General features: G+C 35.5%; 1 protein-coding gene across 4 annotated transcripts in view; it reads left to right on the top strand.

Annotated features, from left to right (window-relative positions):
* Positions 1-19,731, top strand: part of FSTL5 (follistatin like 5) — a 245,214-nt gene that overhangs the window by 60,362 nt on the left and 165,121 nt on the right. Inside the window, exon 1 of one of the 4 annotated variants that reach the window (XM_090138468.1) lies at positions 18,733-19,033. The exons of 2 other annotated variants lie outside the window; for them this stretch is intronic. The gene's annotated coding sequence lies outside the window, so the exon portion shown is untranslated. One more of the 4 variants, XM_090138466.1, reaches the window with a different exon arrangement.

Here is a 19,731-nt window from a genome sequence, read left to right as displayed (position 1 = left end):
TTGGCTGCTGGACCAAAATATTTGGCTAGCCTTGTACTAAATAAATAAGCAGCCAGTGATAAATAATGGAGGAGTCATTTTCTTCTACTAAATAATGAAATTCCTATAACGAAAAAATAAACCACTCCATTTTATGCTATCTGAAAAATTGATAACTAGTTTGTGGTTTTTACATTATTCAGACTACAGAAAATATACTAAACATTTGGATACGATCATCTTCTTTCTTCAGCAACATAACCATGAATGTCAGCAGAATGTGTATCATCTAATTGCATCCAAACACAGAAATAATTGTTACAAATAGATATCTGAAAGCTGAAGGTACGTTATCTTGGCCTGCAGATGAGTAACAGTGTGACTGTAATCCACATGCCAGTGTGAATAATTCCTGGGAGCTCTTCAAAGTATGCAATTGTTTGTTGCTGCATAGTAAAAATTTATTAGCTGTTTGTATTTAACTAGTTAACAGTATAATATTTCCTGTTCTTTCAATAATTATTATCTACAGGATTAGGATTACCTAGTTTACAGTTCACACGTTACTGCAGACTCGTGTGCTTGAAATGCGAGTTTACACTGACTGTCTTAAGGACGTCTCAAATGCTAGGCTTTCTTTTTTTACTAGTCATACGTGGGACATTTTTAAGGTATTGCTTTTGCTGTTTATGGTTTAGCTGTTTATGGTTTAGTGAATTTAAAGACATCCTGGTATCTGGCTGAACTTCATGTATGGTATCACACTGAACAGCTTTGGTATAAGATAAACATTGCAGCAAAGGCACGCTCTGTACTTTTGTTGCTTGCATTTAATTTTTAGCAAGATCTTAAGAACGTATTTATTGTCAGTGGTTTGAAAGTCAGTCCATACAAAACTGACACAACTGTTTTCCTTCATTTTTTTTTTTTAATGTATGTAACTGTTGACGTTTATACTTTAAGAGTTTGGAAAGATGCTGAAGTTAAGGAAGTAATATTTTGATTTTTTTTTTTTAATCTTATCAAACAAGGTTTCTATTCGTTATACAGAAATCTTATGCATAATGGAGAATGATCCTTCTATGCTGCAACGTTGTAAAGGCAGAAGTGAAGATCTAAATAGAGAAAAAATGACATTAAAGAAAGTGCTGTATATGTGTCATAACTTTAATGTCACTTAATATTGTCTATAAAAGTATTTCATGAACAATAATTAAAAATGATTTTACACTTATTTTCAAAGAAAAAAATTGAATTTTACTAGAAGAAAAAGTTAACTAACAAGCTTTATGTCTGCAAGCACAGAGTGCTAAGCTGTAGCAGCTGAAAGGAATATTCAGGAAAGAAGTATGAATCTTTTATGTAAATTTTTGAGCTTATTTGGAATGGCTTGTCACCTTCATCACTTGATTTTCCATTTCTTCCCTCTAAACATGGGGTAAGAGTCTGATTATGAAGTAAAGATTATGTTTGTGTTTTCTCATGTAAATATTAACATGCTGCTCCAAGATGCAATAACCTGAATTTTAGTCAGGTCTTTAGGTCCCACAACTTTGATAGTAAAACTAGGCCATACAACAACCCAGAAAGTCAGGCAAGACAGTAAGTGAGAGAATTTTATCCTGTACAGTAACAAATATTTGGTTTGTTTTAATTCAGCTGTAGGTAACTTGTATGACAACAAAACCCGATCACAAGTTATTCAGATTACAGTTGATTTCACAAAGCAGCTGCACATATTTCATGATTTAGTGTCCATCGTCCTGCAATCTTAAAAACAAAGTGAAATATATTAGGCAGCAGTACAACTACTATTTCTGACTATCTGAGTGTCATTCCTCTATAAAAATTAGTGTCCTTTAACTTCTGCTGCAGCGATGCTACTGAACGCTCATCTGGCTGATGTAGGTGCTACCTGCTGCTATAGGATTCCACACACCTCTGCATTGAAGATTCCTACATATATGGTAGCCCAACCTCAGATACTATAGTCCAGTGGTTCCAAAATGTAGTAGTTATTTTTAAACGACACAATATTCTTACATAGCTAGTGCATACTTCCAGAGATCTACAAAAGTTACAGATGTTCTGTAACTCTGATTTCTTCAAACTAAGCGTTATGGAGCACATCCACCCTGGTCAAATACCTTATTCATGGAGAAACTGCATTCTGTGTAAAAAATAAGTAAATTAAAAAAAAAAAGAAAAAAAGCATACGTGCACAGACCTTGCTTGTCCTTCTTTCATATCAAGAGTTTTAATCTGACAGCTGTTATCTTCTGTAGTTTCTTCTATCAGCCTTTACCATTGTACTTCCTTAACCTGTAATATACTCATTTTTAAAAAAACTTAGGATCAAGTCATATTCTTGTGCACAGAGCAGATATTTTGATTGCAGATTCTGAACTGAAGAGCTAGTCCCTGTGCGAGATTATATTTGTAATCCTTTCCTGTATTAAAATGGTACAGACCTTCCTCTCAGAGCAAACCATTAAAATATTTGCAAATCACTAATCTGTTCAGGGATTTTCTGTTGTTTATCTAGGACAAGTCTACTGGATAGTGATTCTCCTTAACATTTCCTTATTTGGAATAAATGCTATTACGACTAACAGGACGATGGTTGGGCAGGGAAGAGTATAGAAGATAGAAATAAACCACAAAAATGAAAATGGTCATAAATGATCCTACAAAGACTGAGTTTGGCGTTTCAAACTTGGCACTTGAAAGAAAAACAAATGCCAGAAATAATAATAAAAAAATGTATTTAACTTGCACTTTGGAAACACACCTCTATTTTCATGAAAAACCTCTTGATTCATCTGGATACAGTCGAAATGTCTAATTAGATGTTTCAGTATCCATTCATATAATAGAAAATGACCATGCCATTGTTGAATGTTCATATTACAGCTTAAGATGACTGGAAAAAGTATAAATTATGTGGTAATATTAAGTTTTCTTGAGAATCACAAGATTTCATGATCTTCAACTTGAATTGAAGACATGGACCTCCTATTTGTTTACATTCATTTCACGAGCAGGAATCTACTTTACAATTTCTGTTTTTGTGGCCTGTGGCACTGTATCACAGATAAGTGATTTTGGCATTTCTGATTTTAACCTTTAGTGGATTTATGGAATTTTACCTGGAAGTTAGAAGAACTTGTACAGATCGCAGTTCAGTTTATGATGTTCTGTATGAACTTCTCTATTGATAACTGGGCAACAACAGCATCAGCCTTTGTTTTGGAGTTTAGTCTTGTGCATAAAGTTCACTTGTATGCCAGAAACAACAAGATGACTGCATTCACAATTGCAACACTGAGCACATGTAAGGGGGGAAAGATTTTGGAGAAGGTGGAAGGACTGTTTTTAGCAGCAACCATGACATAGATTCAAAGCAGTGCCAAAAATCAAATAATAAGGCACTTCGTATGCGTCAAATGTATTCCTTCTCAAAAGCTGTAGAATGTTGCTGCATCCTTAACAATTTATCATCTCTAGGGAGGTATCTATAAAAATTAAAAAATAATAATTATCCAAAAGCTGTTTGTAGTATGAGTTAGATTACTGAATATGGCACCTATTAGTACAGTGGAGCATGTGCTCACGTTGGCTTAATTATGATCATTGTTACCTGTATGTCTTGAGTGTAATCTCACAGAATTTAAGGCGAAAAAACATAACAAACAAAAAACCCAAAACCCAGAAAACAAAGATTTTGAAATAATTGTTCAGAAACAATGGTAAAAATGCAACAAATTTACTAGAACTCACCCAATTTATCATAACCTAGATAACATGGTTGTCTACATATCTACAGGTATCGAAGTTTTGATTATTATGAAAAACAGTGGAAAACTTTGAAGAACTGGAAGCAAATTCCCTTTTTTTTCCCAATCTCTCTCTCACACACATATATATACACACACATATATATATATGTATATATCAGCTGGAATTGGGTTGGATATTATACAGATAAAAGCATTTTTAATTTCACTAGTTTGCAAGTATTCGTCTGATACTAAGTCTTTTTTTTCCCTAGGAATTGGTCATGTTACCCACTACAATAGGAAACACATTTTCTGTATATATTCTGCAGTTAATTTGAGTTTTATACTACATCTGCTCTGCTGTCTCTTTTATTCCATCCTCTTTTGTTACATCCATATCTGTACTGATACTAAAAGTGCCCCCAATTTTGATAGATTCTCTGGGTATATATGTTGTTTTCACTTTAAAGAAAATAGACTGTAACATTTAATTTTTAAATACTTGTACTCTTTGTAAGATAAAGCCATGGAAGCAAATTGCTTTTTTTGGATGCAAAAAATAGATTAGCTTCATGTAAAAACCAAAAAGCTTAAAAACTGGAACTTAGTATGTACTTGGATTTCTTTAGGTGAGACTTCAGTAGTTAGGGTGAGTTCTGTACTCCTATTTAATGCATTTTTCATCAGAGATACAAGGAAAGATTTTGATTTCTGGAATCCTCTATGCCTTTGTTAGCAATAGTTACAAGGCACTGTACAGCAGGAATGCATGATTTTTAAGCCCAAACAGTGCCTATTCTCCTCAGCAACACCACTACTGTAGTGCTGATGATGTACTCAAAGTGTACAATGCACTCTTACACATTCCACACTAATTAGGCAACATTCTGGGAAGTCTGAGTTGTACCAAAGTCTCTGGCCATGCAAAAAGGAAAATGAAAACAGTGAAATGAGGAAACATGGAGGATCCCTTTCTATCCCCTCTCTGAAACAGTTTTCTAGCTGTAACTTTCCTGTGTTCTGTCATCTACCTTGATCATTCTAGATTTGCTTCTGTGGCCCACAAATGAATATTCATCCCTCTGTGATTAGAGCAGATATACACTCGTAAGCCTAGTCACAATGAGAGCACAGGGAAAAAAATAAAATAAAATTCTAACCCTGAGGAGAAATGAGAAAATTTGGGAGGATTTTATGTTTGTGTGCTGAGAAAACTGAAGATCAAATGGAGGAACTTCCCAGACTGACATATGACTTTCAATATAAGCTTTCAACAGTAGATTTTCAGTGACTGATTTCACAACTGATCATATAAAAAAGTGTGATCTACCTTGAATACTAAAGGATAAACTCAGCCTTCCTGCAATTTCAGGCTTCAAAAGTTTAATGTCAGTGTTTACAACATGTTCAAGTTCTTCTGCTGCATTACTTGAAACCGCTTGGGTCTCTTTCCATCATCCCCTTTTGAAGAACAAAGTGCATTTTGTGTATTTTAATACGATCAGGAATCACACTTAAAGTGCACTGATTTTAAATAGCATCAGGCTTATGAATTTTTATTTCTACCAGAGATAAGAAGTAAATTCTACATCATGCCTACTCAAAAGAAAAATGAACAATGGGTACTTATTAACACATAGCATGAACATTGCCCACAGAAGCCACCTGTGATTCATGTGCAAGATACAGACATAAGTGAATTTTAGGATGTGTGCAGTCGTGTGATTGTAGCTATGAACTTCACACTTTCAATAAGTTCTAGCTAAAACAGTTTAGCTACCTACGTACTCTCAGATAATGCAAGAGTTTGGGTTTTAATGCTGGTAATCAAAGCTAGTTGGAAGAAGCTCCAGGTAATAAATCTTGAAAGGAAATTATAAACCAAATCATACACTGCTGAATATAACTAGAAATTAACTAAGAAAAAAAAAATCAAGACAAAAACCTAAAGAAAAATTCAAGTGACAGTGCTGAATTGAGCTCGTCTTGTATTCCTAAAACAATGACTGCCATTTTATGAGTGTAGTTCAACTACTTGCTAGCATTAGGGATGTATTTACCTATGAGAAGACTTACAGACCTCTCAAAGAGTGAATCTATTCTAGTTAGCATTCAAAATTTTGTGGAACCCTTTATCTTCTCAGTATATTTCCTGGTGGTTATTCTACCTCATATAGTTTGTACTTTAATAGTTGGCTCTGTCCAGAAGTAAATTAACTACTTCCTTGTCACCACATCATTAACGCTTGATTAACTGCCTGAAGATGCCTTATATTTTTCTTTTTCTTCTTTCATAGTCATTTTATTTAGAAAATGGAACTTATGCAGCCAACTGTTCTTCTATCAGTCTCCTTATAATAGCTATTTATGTCCTTGATCGGATTAAGTAAACTTTCAGGGATCAATAGGAGTTTCAGAAATACATTTTACAAGTTTTGTAGAACTCAGCAACTTGAAAAAAAAAAAAAAAAAGAAAAAGAAAGAAAAAAGAAAAAAAAAGGAGTACTTAGTATCTCTCTGAGAGAAGAAGGGACATATTCACAGTATGTCTGCACATACATAATGGCAGGCCCATCACCACATGCATAATGACCTGTCAGCTGGCATATGGATTTGGCCCAGTGACTACGTGCTCTGCCTGTAGTCTTGTGGTATGTTATAGGAGATGTGCATTTAATGTCAGAGAGGAGAATATTTGGGGACAAGAGATGTAAAGGGAAAAGATAAGAGATAAAAGAAAAAAATGTAGAAATCATTGTTTTTTTTTAAATTATTAGGCATTACCAAATGATTGTCATTTTCTCAATAAAGAAACGATCGAAGTTCATAAAGGAATAAAAAGAAACTGAACCAAACTTTAGTGTAAACTGAGGACAAAGAGCTGGCTGCAATGTCTACCTCAGATGTGATATAGGATAGCATTCAGGATTTAAATTTTTCTGAAGTATTTGATCGTAATACGAGCATATATAAGGACCTTCACATTTCTGTCTTTTCATTTATCTGAGGTCTGAATTAGATGGGCTTTGAATACCTGCTTCAAATTATTTATTAGCCAACAGAACAGAGGGTAATATGCCCTTCTTGCCTCCCTGGTTTCCACATTTTCCTCAGAGTAAAAACCCACATAGACAGCTCATTACTGATGCATAAAGTGATGTCAGCTGTATTGTTTTGACCAAATAGAATTACTGGTGCTTACAGAACTAAGTTGTACCATGGCTTCAATCCACTTTCTGACTGATTTGTATTAAATATATCTTAAATGTTACTCAGGGTCATCCAGTGTCAGATTGCATGCAGTGCAGCACTTCATTGTTTAGAAAGCATGTGGTTTCTAAGTAAACAAATGGTTACTGTGGTTTTAATATGTTGTTTACATTACTTGTAAAAACAGCTACAACGGTAAAATATTCCGTAGAACTAAGTTAATAAAATTCTTTCTTCTTACCATTCCTAAGATTCAGGAAATGCATACAAAAATTATCTTGGAGCAGGTGACGATGTTTTGCCATGTTTTCCAGTTTAACTTGAAAGAAAAAGCAGATGACATTCAGGACATGCCATTATGTAAAGATGGAGTAGAAGACATGGGGAAAATTGAAAGGAAAGAAGTGCTAGGTTTATACCTGAGGACTTATAAGTCAGGATTCTTTTCTAAGGTATTGCAAATGACAGAAGAGATGTGCGTGTGTATTAGTTCAGAATGAGCAATATTAATCTTTTTCCTTTTCTGAAATGACACTAAAAGGAATACTGATTTCATTGCCAGAGGGTAGAAGAGATGAGGGCTCTCTACAGACTATGAGACTCCTGTACTCTTTCATCTTTTTATCAGTTTTTAATGTAGTAAAATTTAACCGCTAGGTGTGCCCTCTATAAGGAAGCTTTTACTACTGAGTACCATAAATGCAAATAGTATTAATGAAAAGCAAGCTATGAAGGAATAGGAATTGCTTTCTAATATGGGCGGTGCATTTCAGACATATACGTCAAAAAGTTCCTCGATAAGGAGAAAAATAAAAGGTATTCTCAAGCTCAGATGAACTTTTAGACTGAAGATTCTTGTCCTCTTATGTTTCAGAGATGCATCAAAATTTTGTGGTGATGGTGAATTGAGACTTCTTAGAATATACTTGAAATTTGTTCAGGGCTGAGGGGCCTACAGTATCAATTTTACCTTCAATAAACCTTATTGTCTCCAAGTACTTCAAATTCAAGTTGCTTTAGTACCTTGTATCTTCAAAAAAGATCAGACTTTTTTGTTAGTCTCAACCAACTCAACTGGTCAATTTTTCAACTGAATATCATCCTATGTTTTTTTTCCCCCAGCCATTTTTTATTTCCTAATAAAAAAACCTCCGTCACCAAAACCATGCAACCAAATTTGGTAAGAACATAGTTTTCTATTCAGCTTCTTTCAAGGTGATTTCTATTCACTCAGTGAATATCATAAAGCACTTGAGATGACTTTCACTGTTACCAGCATTTTTAATCACATGCTGGAAAACATTTGATGAGAGTTGAAAATCTTAAGTTTGTGTCCTCTCTGGCAGAAAAAATGTTTTCTTATTCACCTTCTTTAATATTTTTGTTAATTTTCTTTTGATTTTAGGAAATATCTAAAAAAACAATGGCTTGTAATGATTTTTTTTTCTATTGTTCTTCACCAGTATACCAGTATAAGGAAGAACTGATTTCTGAACATTGACTTTCAGTTGTTCTTTCTTGTTGCTAAATACACTGTGTTATTTCAGTAGAAGTTCAATTTGGATATACGGAATCAGACTCCATATATTATAAAGACTAAATACTGCTAAGTAACCTAAACTCAGCATAAGAACAGCTATAGTAGGGTAACATATTATTTAACTGACAGGTCTGTGTCCTCTAATGAAATGATATTCATATAGTTGTGCCCTATAGTCAATTGTGAGGAACTCTGTTTATGAGACTCTGCACACTGATTTTTCAGGGCTCTCTTTTCTCAATGATTTCCTTACTGTTGTTTGCTTAAATTATTAGGAAAAAATGCAGCTTGCTTTTTAATGATCAATATTTTCTTCTTCGACTGTATCAGGAGCTGACACTTAAGCACAATTAACACATGAGTATGTTTTGTCATTCAACTTTTGACCCATCAAAAAATATCCTACTTTAAAAAGAAATTTTATGATAGATTGAAACTCAACTGTATAGATGCATCATTTTACAATAGCCTTATGTAAGGAGAAATAGCAGTAATTCCTTTTAAGTTTGAAGCTATTTCACATCCTCCAAGACTAGAGGTTGACTTGTCTATACATCATTGAAAGATCATACTGAATCTAGTCTTCTTTTAAATAAACTCAGAAGCATCAACACTATTTTTTAAGTTGTCATATGTTCTATTTCTCCTCAGTATATAAATCTTACATATACTGTGTATATGCACTTCTTGCACACAGGCAATACAAAAGATTATCCAAAGAACTCCTTTGTCAACGCGTTTTGTCCAAGAGTCATTGTCAGGATGATGGGTCTAGGTAGACCACAACAGAAAAACAGAAGGAAGAAAGCTTTCTGTGAAGGTGGTGAGACACTGGAAGTTGTCAGAAACAGACACCTCACATTTGACTTTCCTTTAATATTTTCCTTTTTTCAGAATGTCATGGATTACTTTTTTTTTTTTTAATACTCCAAAGAGTTTTGTGTGTCAGTATTAAATGTCAACTGTGCAGCAGCTTGAAACTCACAATTTACATAGTAGTTGGATACGTACAGTAATGGATTGATATAGAGTTATTTGCTTGGTGATAGGCAGGTGTTATCAGAATAATTCATAAAATACAATATTTAGTTTACCCTCAGATCATGTAGACGTTTATTTTTGAAAAGATTGTCAGCACTAGAAATACAATAAATCTACATTTTAAAGATATTTCTATTACTTTCTGAGATGCTGTACAAGATGAATTATGTATAATTTTATGCATATTTGCAATGCTGTCCTTTAAAGAGTAGATTTCACTTCAGAGTAAATCTCATTTCTCCTCATAATTTTATGTATTTAATGCTTCATCACTCTACTGCTTTCTGCTTCAGTTTAGGGTTTACAGACTTTTTTCTCTAATTTGTTCACGCCTTTAATATTTAGTGTCTCTCTTCCTTTTTTTCCCCCTATTGGCAATTCGTTAGAAAAGTTACATTTCTAATTAGATTGTATCAGAATGGGCCGAAAAAATTATAGGTAAAATAAGCAAAGAGTTTTTTTAGATAACTGCTAATTTTACAACCTTCCTCTTAGCACAGGGGAGATGTAGAAATAATAGCCTTTCCTCATCTTTCATTTCTTGCCACCTTTTATTTTTTTTTTTTTAAATGAAGTGCCATGATTGAAGGAATTCATCTTGCATAGAAAATCTCATCACCTCAAGAAGCAGTTTCTGCTGTTATCTCCAAGTCTCTTAAGGTAACTTTTTCTCTGCCTGAAGTAGATATGCAGTCTATTCAAGGCCCAGAATTTACACCTGACTTGAATTAATATGCAAAAAAAAAAAATGCATCAAATGCAAAATACTGGCAAAGTTAGGATAGGTGAGAAACAGAACCATGAGAAACATAGCTCCGGTGAAGATGTATTAAAAATAAAGCAGAAACTCATATCCATGCATTACTTTACATTGCAAAATCCATTTTCCTTTTTTGGCACTGAAGAGGATTAAGTTCACCCTTCAATACAAGGCTTCTGTGTTGTATTTTGTTTTGCTGTTGCTTTATTATACGTTTCCCTCATTTTCCTGGAGTATTCTAAAGCAGAATTATTTTCCTCGTGATCACAGAATGCTTTGCAGAGTTCAGTAGATCTAATTATAACATACATGTTTCAAATTACAGCAGGTTAAGATGTAAATGGTTCTGGGTTTTGACTACAGTTTTCTTCCTTTTTATGTGTATGTTTGAATGGTACTTCATATGAACAGGAGCATATTCTGACTGCTGGAAGACATATCAACAAAATTGATATTGAAAGCATGTCACGGTCATACCTCCATTATTAACGCATCATAACACTGGCATTCTTTTTTCTCAATGGTTTGACTAAACCAAATAAAATTAATCAGGTGTTTTCACAGTTTCTTTAGCTCTGTTTCATGTATACCCTACCCTTACATGAAAATTTAGGAACTTAAAAAAGGACAGACATACCTGAGATATTTCACTGTTTTTAAAATGTCTTTGAATCTTCCTTCAAACTCAAGTTCAGTTATGACAAATCCATTTCTAAAGCATCACACTAACTGATTTTTCAACCTGACAAGCTACCCCCAAGAAATCCAAACTCCAGGGAAGGTTTTTCCCTTCTTCCTACACATTGGAGCAAAGAAAATAAATCTGATGTACTCAGAGTGATCTTAAGGCTGAGTTCAGAAGTGAGAAACAGGAGAATGTGCCCTTCTTGATCATCAGATTGTAGAAATTGAATAGAAAATGGGGGGAACAAAGTAACACTTTCTCTTTTTTTTTTTTTTTGGAGGGGGGGAGTATTTTGTCTTAAACAGTCTGTTAGATATTGTTATGAAATTGTACAGTACTTCAGAATGAAAAGCATTAAGTACTGAGAAACTTCAAAATACGCTTTCAATTTTGTAAATGGAAGATATTAACCAATAATATGAATTAGAAAAAAAATTGGTAAACATCTTTTATCAGTTGTTTTGTTAAGTTCCATGTGAACTTCGATTTCTCTGAGAATAGTTTATAAATCCATGGTTCATAAAACATGAATTCCTTAAGCTCACTCTGCTTAAATAATAGGAAAGGTTGCTTTTGAGCTATCTGTTCATGTCTCTATCATAAAATGATCTTCCCTTGTCTTCTATAAACAGAAACTGATGGAGGCACACAACACACAGCTTGACTTCTCATTTTTGCAATCCTGAAGATAAGCAAATATTCAACTAAAATGAGGAGCCCAGTGACACGAAACTAAAAAGTGACAAAACATAACAAAACCCAGGCCCTGAGAACATGTCAAGTTTAGTCATAGGTACTTTCTGTGTTAAATGCAGGAATTATGTGAGATCAGTGTAACTTCAGGTGGTTCAATTTGCTCTTGGCTCAATCATTTTGATCTTGTGTCCTTGTTTGTATGCACTTTGAATATTCTGCATAACACTACAATTATATTCTCACGATTGTTTTATAAAAGTCTAAGCAAAACATAGTGTTTCTTAAAATGTTGAGATGTGTGTGCATCAATGGATAGACAGACTGGGGTGATTAAAGAGTGCCACTGTATCTATTAACAGTTGCTTTGTTTAATATTTCATTATTAAATGGTCAGAATCAGTAGCACTTGTATCCGGTCATTGGATTGGTTCTCACTACTGAGAACCAACATGTTAAACTTCTTGAATATTCAGGAAAACAGTAAAAAAAAATTAAGACTTTAAAAGTTAGCAAGACTCATTTCAACTATAATTCGTTTTTAGCATTGCTATGTGTTGTTACTCAGGAAAAATATTTTAAAGGTCTTCTCTCTAGGAATTGTTTCTACCCTTGTTTGTGTTTGGTTTTATTTGTTAATGAAAAAGAGAGAAGAGGAAAAAGAAAATATTTATTTTACAGGGTCTCAAGCTGCTGGTGTTACTGAATGTCTGTCGGTTTCTTTAAGATCAAAAGATCAGCACAGAAAAACAAGAAAAAAAGGAAATCAAAGACAGAAAATGCTCCTTCTGCCTCTGGGAAGGTTTCATTTGCACCTGGTTAATGCAAAAGCACAAAATAAAATGAATTTATGAGCTAATCTCACATCTAGCAAACCCCCAAAGTTGTTGGGGATTGTTTAGGATATAGCTTCAGGTTTAAGTCTCACAGCAGTACTCATACCACATGGAGTTGTCCAGAGGAGACTAATCAGTCTCTTTCTAGACAATGCTAAAAGATAATGTTCATGGAAATACTAAAAAAACAACTGCAACAGAGTCATTATAAAAAAAGATATCAAGAAGAACATAAACTGGTCATTTTCTCTTGAATGTGCCTCTCATCAATAATTACTTAATGCCCATATATCTGTAGGTGAAAACTGCCTCCTTAACACTGTCTTCTGAGTTGAGAAAGATATCAGGTTCCTGATAGAGATTAAGATATTCACATTCTCTACTGCCATAGCCTTCTCTGAATACTGCTTCCCAATATACAGAACAGTGTATTTTTACTACAGTGGCATTGCTGCCTCCAAAATCAACTTTTTGGTAGCGTTAAAGTTAGAAAATAAGTCGCTTCCCAGTAACTTGCTAACAGCAATTGAAAACACAGAAAATCTCAACTCAGAATCATTACTCAATGAAAGGTTTATCTTATGTACTCATTAAAGGAATTTACAGGATCAACAACTTCAACAAATCAAAATCATGAGATCATAAGTCTAGTTTTCTAAAAAAAGCCATATTAGTAACATTTTAATTCTCCAGTACTTCTCCAACAAGCAGAATTTGACAATACTTTTTAGACTTCTGCGTTTTATGAGTTATCAGTAATATTATTCTGGAGAATCATATGTATGTGCTTTCTGTATAGTACTACATAAAATTCAACCCAAAGTTTCTATAATAGAGCTAATGTATTGAATGCATGTAAATGCATGTATTGAAATGCAGTAGCCTTTCATGCAACGTTTACCAATCCCAACAAAAACATACAGAGACAAGTTAATATTCAGCAGCTTAACAGAGAGCTACTCCCATTAACATGAGTGGTAGGGCAGCAGACTCTACTGAATCCAAATTACCAAGACAACTAACCATCCACTCCCTAAATACCCTGGCCATGTATACAGTAGCATAAGGCAACAAAGCCTTATTTAACAGGATAAGCAAGGGTAATTCATGGAAATCAAGGATATTTAATTACAGCTACAGAACTATTTCTTGTAAACAAGTTGCTGTGTGCAGGATAGTACAGGCTGGGAAAGTTTGAATTCCCATTTTATCATGTACCAGTTGCCTGTACAGGCTGTGATTTGTATTTTTCCACACGGGATGTTTGTCAGGCTTTATCTGCTTAATTTCTGTCACTGCATTCATCAACAGCACTAAAAGAGTTCTGCAGGTACTGCAGAAAGAAACATGTAATTAAGAGTGATAAACTGGTCAATTAGAAGTGAGTGAGTCAAGCTACAAAGCAAGCACTTAGGAGTTTCGGCTGGTATCACTACCTTAAAATTCTTTTGTGGTTGTTTTTACTGTAGCTCACATGTAATAAATTATATAGGAGCGTGTGCTTCCATGTATCTGAAAAAGGAATCAGTTTGACTTGATTGTGCTGCAGAATTAGTAAACCTTGATAACTTGTGGTTGTGGAGTTAGTCTGTGACGCTCCTGTCAATGCAATTTTAATGCAAAGACAGTTGTGTTCTAGAAGTGTTTTCTCAAGAAGAGAAATATAGGATGGAAAGGGGTAATTCTTCTCAAGTGAGGAAGGGGGAGGAACATAAACTTGAGTTAAATGTTGTGTGTTGTGGCACACAGATAAAATCACTCCATTCTGATACAGTTAAGATCTGCTGAAACAGATTTAGCCAATATATACTTACGAATATTCTGTACACTGGCTATCGAATTCAAGTAGAAAATTAAGAATAAATATAAAGGAAATAAAAAGCATTTTCTCCTAGGTGATAGGATTTCAAATTATTTTTTGAGAAAACTGTATATGAGCTCCAGAGAGCTGCACACACAAATATATTACGCATAATTTTGCTAGAGGTTACAGCACTAACAGAATTCTCTGAAACTCCTTTCTGAATCCATCTGTAGCAGCACTAATTAGTCTGCCATTTACCTCTGGGTGGACATTTAAGAAATTACATTGTGTATAAAAAATGGATGAGCTTAAGGACGCATTTAAGATCCAGTTTGTGCCAACTAATGTGATTGAAACTATACTGACATCTGAATTTATCAGAAATAAGTATGGCAATTTATGGATTAAAGAGAAGTGCATACTTGTTCCTACCTGTGCCTTTCTTGCTTTTCAATGGACCATAGCATTGTACCACTTCTTCATCACAGGAAATATCACAGGATGAAATTAGACACTAAAATAAGCTCTGCCGTGATTTAAAATGTCTGTGAGAATTATATGAATGTTACCCTTCATTGCAGCCATAGGAAGAAAATAATACTGTTTTCAACTATGCCTGTATGTAAGGGCAAATGGTACAAAGGTGTAATTAATTGATGTTTGGAAAACATCAAGTTTGGTGGATCATTTGAGTAATTTCAATGTCATGAGTCACATCATGAAGATCTCAGAATTCTTTACCAATCTTCAAACTGTTGTGCTGGTAGCCCTTAAGCACAGAGAAAATATATTTTGCATTATAATTTCAGTCATTGGACTAAAATCTGTGATAAAAACAATGTAAAAGTTTAGTTAGAAAAATAGTGAAACGAACAAACAAAAAAGGTGTTTGCACTGAAAGGTTTCTTTGCATTGCAGTTTAGGACTTACAGATGTCAAGCATAAGCGTGATGTGCTGACCTCCAGTAATTTGCTATTTGGTATAATGCAATGTAAATTTAGTAGTCTTGCTTTGAGTTGCCCCAAAAGGTTATTCCCACAGCAGTGTTTGTTTCTCCAGTTTAAAAAGCCAATTGATTCCTATGTGTCTCATTTCATAAATTGCTCTAAGTCACTAAAGAAAGTATGATATGTTTCCTTTTGGAAATGACATGTAAAAAGAATATAATGGGATTTTCATTCTTCTTGCAAATCTTTTGCGCATCAATATCTAAAAACTTTGAAAGATTGACAGAGATTCCATAGATGTGCTTACCATAATTTACAGTTTAACCTTTCTCCATCTTACAATGGGATGAAATGCAGCAACTGAAGTGGAGGTGCAGAGGTTATGAATCACTATTGATGTTCCTGTAGCCAGCACTTCCTTAAACAGCACTTTAGAATGATAGTCTGCTCTTCTGTACAATTAATTCTGCAGCCTGTATTTCTGAAATGCTTAACGATTCTAATACATAGCACTAAATTAATTCATGTGCAGCAATGCTAGAGGGTTTTGTCAACTGCTAATATCATCCAATTTTTTTTTCATTTCTGTAATATGGATGATTTGTCACTAGATGGAAGTTGTATCAGCTATTACAAAAGCCATGGCAGTTGGAATATCTGACTGGAACTTTTTTTTTTACCAAAAGCTAAATGCTCTTTATTCATGAAGATATGTATGCATTTTCTGTGATTTTCCACAGTGTAGGGGATAGGACTCGTGGTGTTTTTTATTTAACTTGTTTTGACATATTTGTTAGAATCAAAGGAATAAAAATTGACTCTGTAGTAAGTATTTCTACAAATAGTACCAGACTGATAAAATTTAAACTGTCTTGCAGTGCTTTAGTGGTAAAGCACTTCTCTAGTTTTCTTTTTTTTTTTTTCTTTTTTTTTTTCTCTTTAAGGAATTATATTTTACAAAAGTATAATTAGTTTAAGTGTGAAATTAGAAAATACGTTGTTCAGTAGTTGCATCGCTTAAATGAGTCTCAGTGGGGCATTATGTTCTCTTAGTGAAAGAAATTGGTTTTCTATTTATTTGAATGGATATAGCATCTTGCTAAAGATGAATGGAAAATGCTGATTATCCACTGCACTGATGATCGTTGCTGGGATCTTCCAATCTTTGCATAATGCTATCAGAAATAATTTCCAAGTGTTTTCTAATTGATGAGCAGTTCCTTAAACATATAATAATTTCCAGTGTAGCAGCTTCAAGTACGTATCTACTTTTTGGTGATAGATGAAAGTCTTCTGCTGATATCCACAGTCATGTTTAAATAGAATTGTGAGCTTTTGCTGATACTGCTGTAGACATTTTGAAAGAGCACAGTGTACAAACAGATATGATGCAAGTAGTTTCCTGTTCTTTAGGAAGGGCTAATGAAGACCATCGGCCACCTTAACAGAAGCTACATCATTAAATTTATATTCATGTTTCCCATAGGTAAAGGAGATGAACTATATTAGTACCTTTGTACTCTCAATACTTTTGTCAGAGAAAGGGAAGGAGAAATTTCGTATATAAAAAAATATTATCATAGTCTTCTAAGCAAAATTTATCTCCTAAAAATTTCCACTGATGAGCAGTTCAGGTGTTATGAGATTTTTTCATCGTTTTACTTTGTTGATTTCTTTCGTGTCCTCCTTATTCCCCTTTCCCTTAATGTTCTTGCAGGGTTTCCTGTTGCCTGAAAATGGGCAGTACTTGTTAAGCTCACAGAGTTGCTGTTCTGGGTCTGCTGGGAGGAAGTTTGTTTTTTTTCCTAACAGCCTGCATAGTGCTGTGTTGCAGACATGCTGAAGACAGCGTTGATTACACAGCAGAGTTTGAGCTGCTGCTGAGCAGTACTTTCACAGCATCAAAGATTTGGTTTGCCACTCCACCTCCCTCAAATCAAGGAGGCTTGGGTTGGGCAAGAAGCTGGGGTATGTCCCTTACCATATGTCATCGTGCTTGGTAATAAGATGCTGGGGAAAAGAGGAGAAAAGAGGAGACATTTGTGTATAAAGCAGAACCCCTTATAGGCCTGCTGAGGCTCTGCTTTTTAAGTCTGGCAAGACACCTGCCTACTGATGGGAAGTAGTGAAAAAATTACTTAAGGAATAGCTGCCCTACTCCTGTGTGAGGCTGAGCCCATCACCCAGTGGGGGCTTGCCAGGAAACCAAGGCCAGCCCACTGTAGTTCCTTCCTTAACGACTTAAAAGAAGGGAGCGATGTCAAGTTTACCTGGAGCGAACGTTTCTAATCAGTAAGACTGAACATACTTGACATTTCTTTTTTAGTTTTCCCTGAACAGTAATGATGCTACGTTTCAACCATATGGTTTAAATGCAGCTCAATGCCTATGCCACTTTCTCTTGTAGAGATCCCTGGGGAAGGTAGCAGAAAACTATCACAGCTTTGTTCTGCAGGGAGAGCTTTGTAGTAAAAAAAAAAACCCATAACGAAACAAAACAACCCACAACAAAACACCATTAATGTCATCCACAGGAATTGTTCAATATGTGCAGTATGATTTAACATTAGTTTGTACAGTGAGTTGCTGAAGAGCCCCTTTGGTGCCAGGCACTTAGTAAGAAAATAAAGTTAAAATTTCTGTTTGTTATGTTGCTCGATCCTAGAATAGAATCACAGAATATCCCACACTGGAATGGACCCACAAAAATTATCGAATCCACCCCCAGTTCCACACAGGAACACCTAAATTCCAGCAGCCTGGGGCCATGACTGCTGCCCTAGGGACCCTGTACCATGTCCACCATCCTCTGGTGAAGATCCTTTACCCAACCCCCAGCCTGACCCTCCCTAACACAGCTCCATGCCATTCCCTCAGGTCCTGTTCCTCCAGTCCCCTTACAGTGAGAAGCTGCAGCTGCAATCAGGCATCCCCTCAGCCTCCTCTTTTCTAAGCTGAACAAACCCAGGAACCTCAGCTGCTCCTTGCACATATTGCTCTCCAGATCCTTCACCATCTTTCTAGCCCTACTTCGGAAGCTCAAAAATAGCTTTATCTACTTCTTACGCTGCAGCACCCAAAACTGCACACGGGGTTCAAAGTGAGGTTTTACAGCACAGAGCACAGTGGGAAAATCCCTCCCCTCACCCAGTTGACAGCACTGGACCAATGCACCCCAGAGTATGGTTGCCTTTTTTGCCTGCCAGGGTGCACTGCTGGCTCCAATTCAACTTACCACCAACCAGAACCCCTAGATACCTTTGTGCAGGGTTACTCTCCATCTATTCATCTCCCAGTTTGTACATAGAGACAGAGCTGCCCCATTCTCCGTACAGAATCCAGCTCTTGCTCTTCTGCATGCAGATGGTGACTGCCCTCTAATGGGTCAAAGTCTTGGCGCAATGCATCTCTACCGTTGAGGTCGTCAACACTCCCAAGATATTTATTAGAGTCACTGATGAAAAAATTGAAGAGAACTGCTCCAAAAATGGTGTCCTGGCAAATCCCACTAGAAGCATCTAGGACAACTCTCAGGCAACAGCCTCCCTTTGCCCTACAGAGTTATATTTTGGTTGTCATGGGACATTCTTAGAGTCACACTACCATGGTGTCATCACTTTATGATGTCATGAGCCACCTCCCTCCTGACCCCTATAAGGGACCCTGATACCAGAATGCCAGTTGCACACCAACTAGCACCTTGCCTGCCAGAGCCCTATGAAAGAGGAAACGCTTTAGAAATTTCCTTCCTCCTCCAGGTGGGAGCCTTTATGGAAGAGGATGGAACCCCCTCATGTTGATAATATAAGCTTATTTAATCCCATGGAAAGCCTATGGAGAAAACAGTAGCCTTTTTAAGAACTTACTCAAAATTGGCAAATGTTTGTCATGTGAAAAGTTATCACAGAAGAAGTGTTAATATTGCTGCATGATACAGTTGTTACAGCCTTAGATCTTGAGCCCAAATCCTAATAGCCTACTTAATATTTAGATAAGCTCTCAGTAAAATGGAAATTCTAGTCAGTAATGTAATGGAGACTTCTGCTGATTACGACCACTACTGCTAAAGCTCATCTGTCTGTTTTTCAAATGACAAGCAAAGAATGCTACTCAGGCTGTTCTGACTGAGAACGAAGCTAAGCCATTGTGATTTCCAACATAAATGTTAAAATGTGTGAAAGGTTGTTCCAGCCATGACCTTTTCAATCCAGCAGTAATTGTGTGGTGCCCACTGTCTGCTCCTGCTCAGTGACACTTGTAGTGCAGCTGGCAGGGCTCAGGCTGCCTGTTGCAACTGCTATCAAAAAGCAGTCAGCCATCTGAGTACAGGGCAACGTATCCCTGGTGAGACCAGCATGTCATTTCCCACAGTGCTTGAGAAGATGCTCTGTTTGAAACAGCTTTGTTGTAGGTGAGTAACAACCTTTTTATTTTTAAAGATAACATGCGAGAAAGG

This window comes from Phasianus colchicus, chromosome 4, assembly GCF_987193195.1.
Source record: "Phasianus colchicus chromosome 4, bPhaCol1.hap1.1, whole genome shotgun sequence".
Lineage (NCBI taxonomy): Eukaryota > Metazoa > Chordata > Aves > Galliformes > Phasianidae > Phasianus > Phasianus colchicus.
The sequence above is the reverse complement of the archived record's forward strand: the minus strand, read 5'-3'. Positions and strand labels throughout refer to the sequence as shown.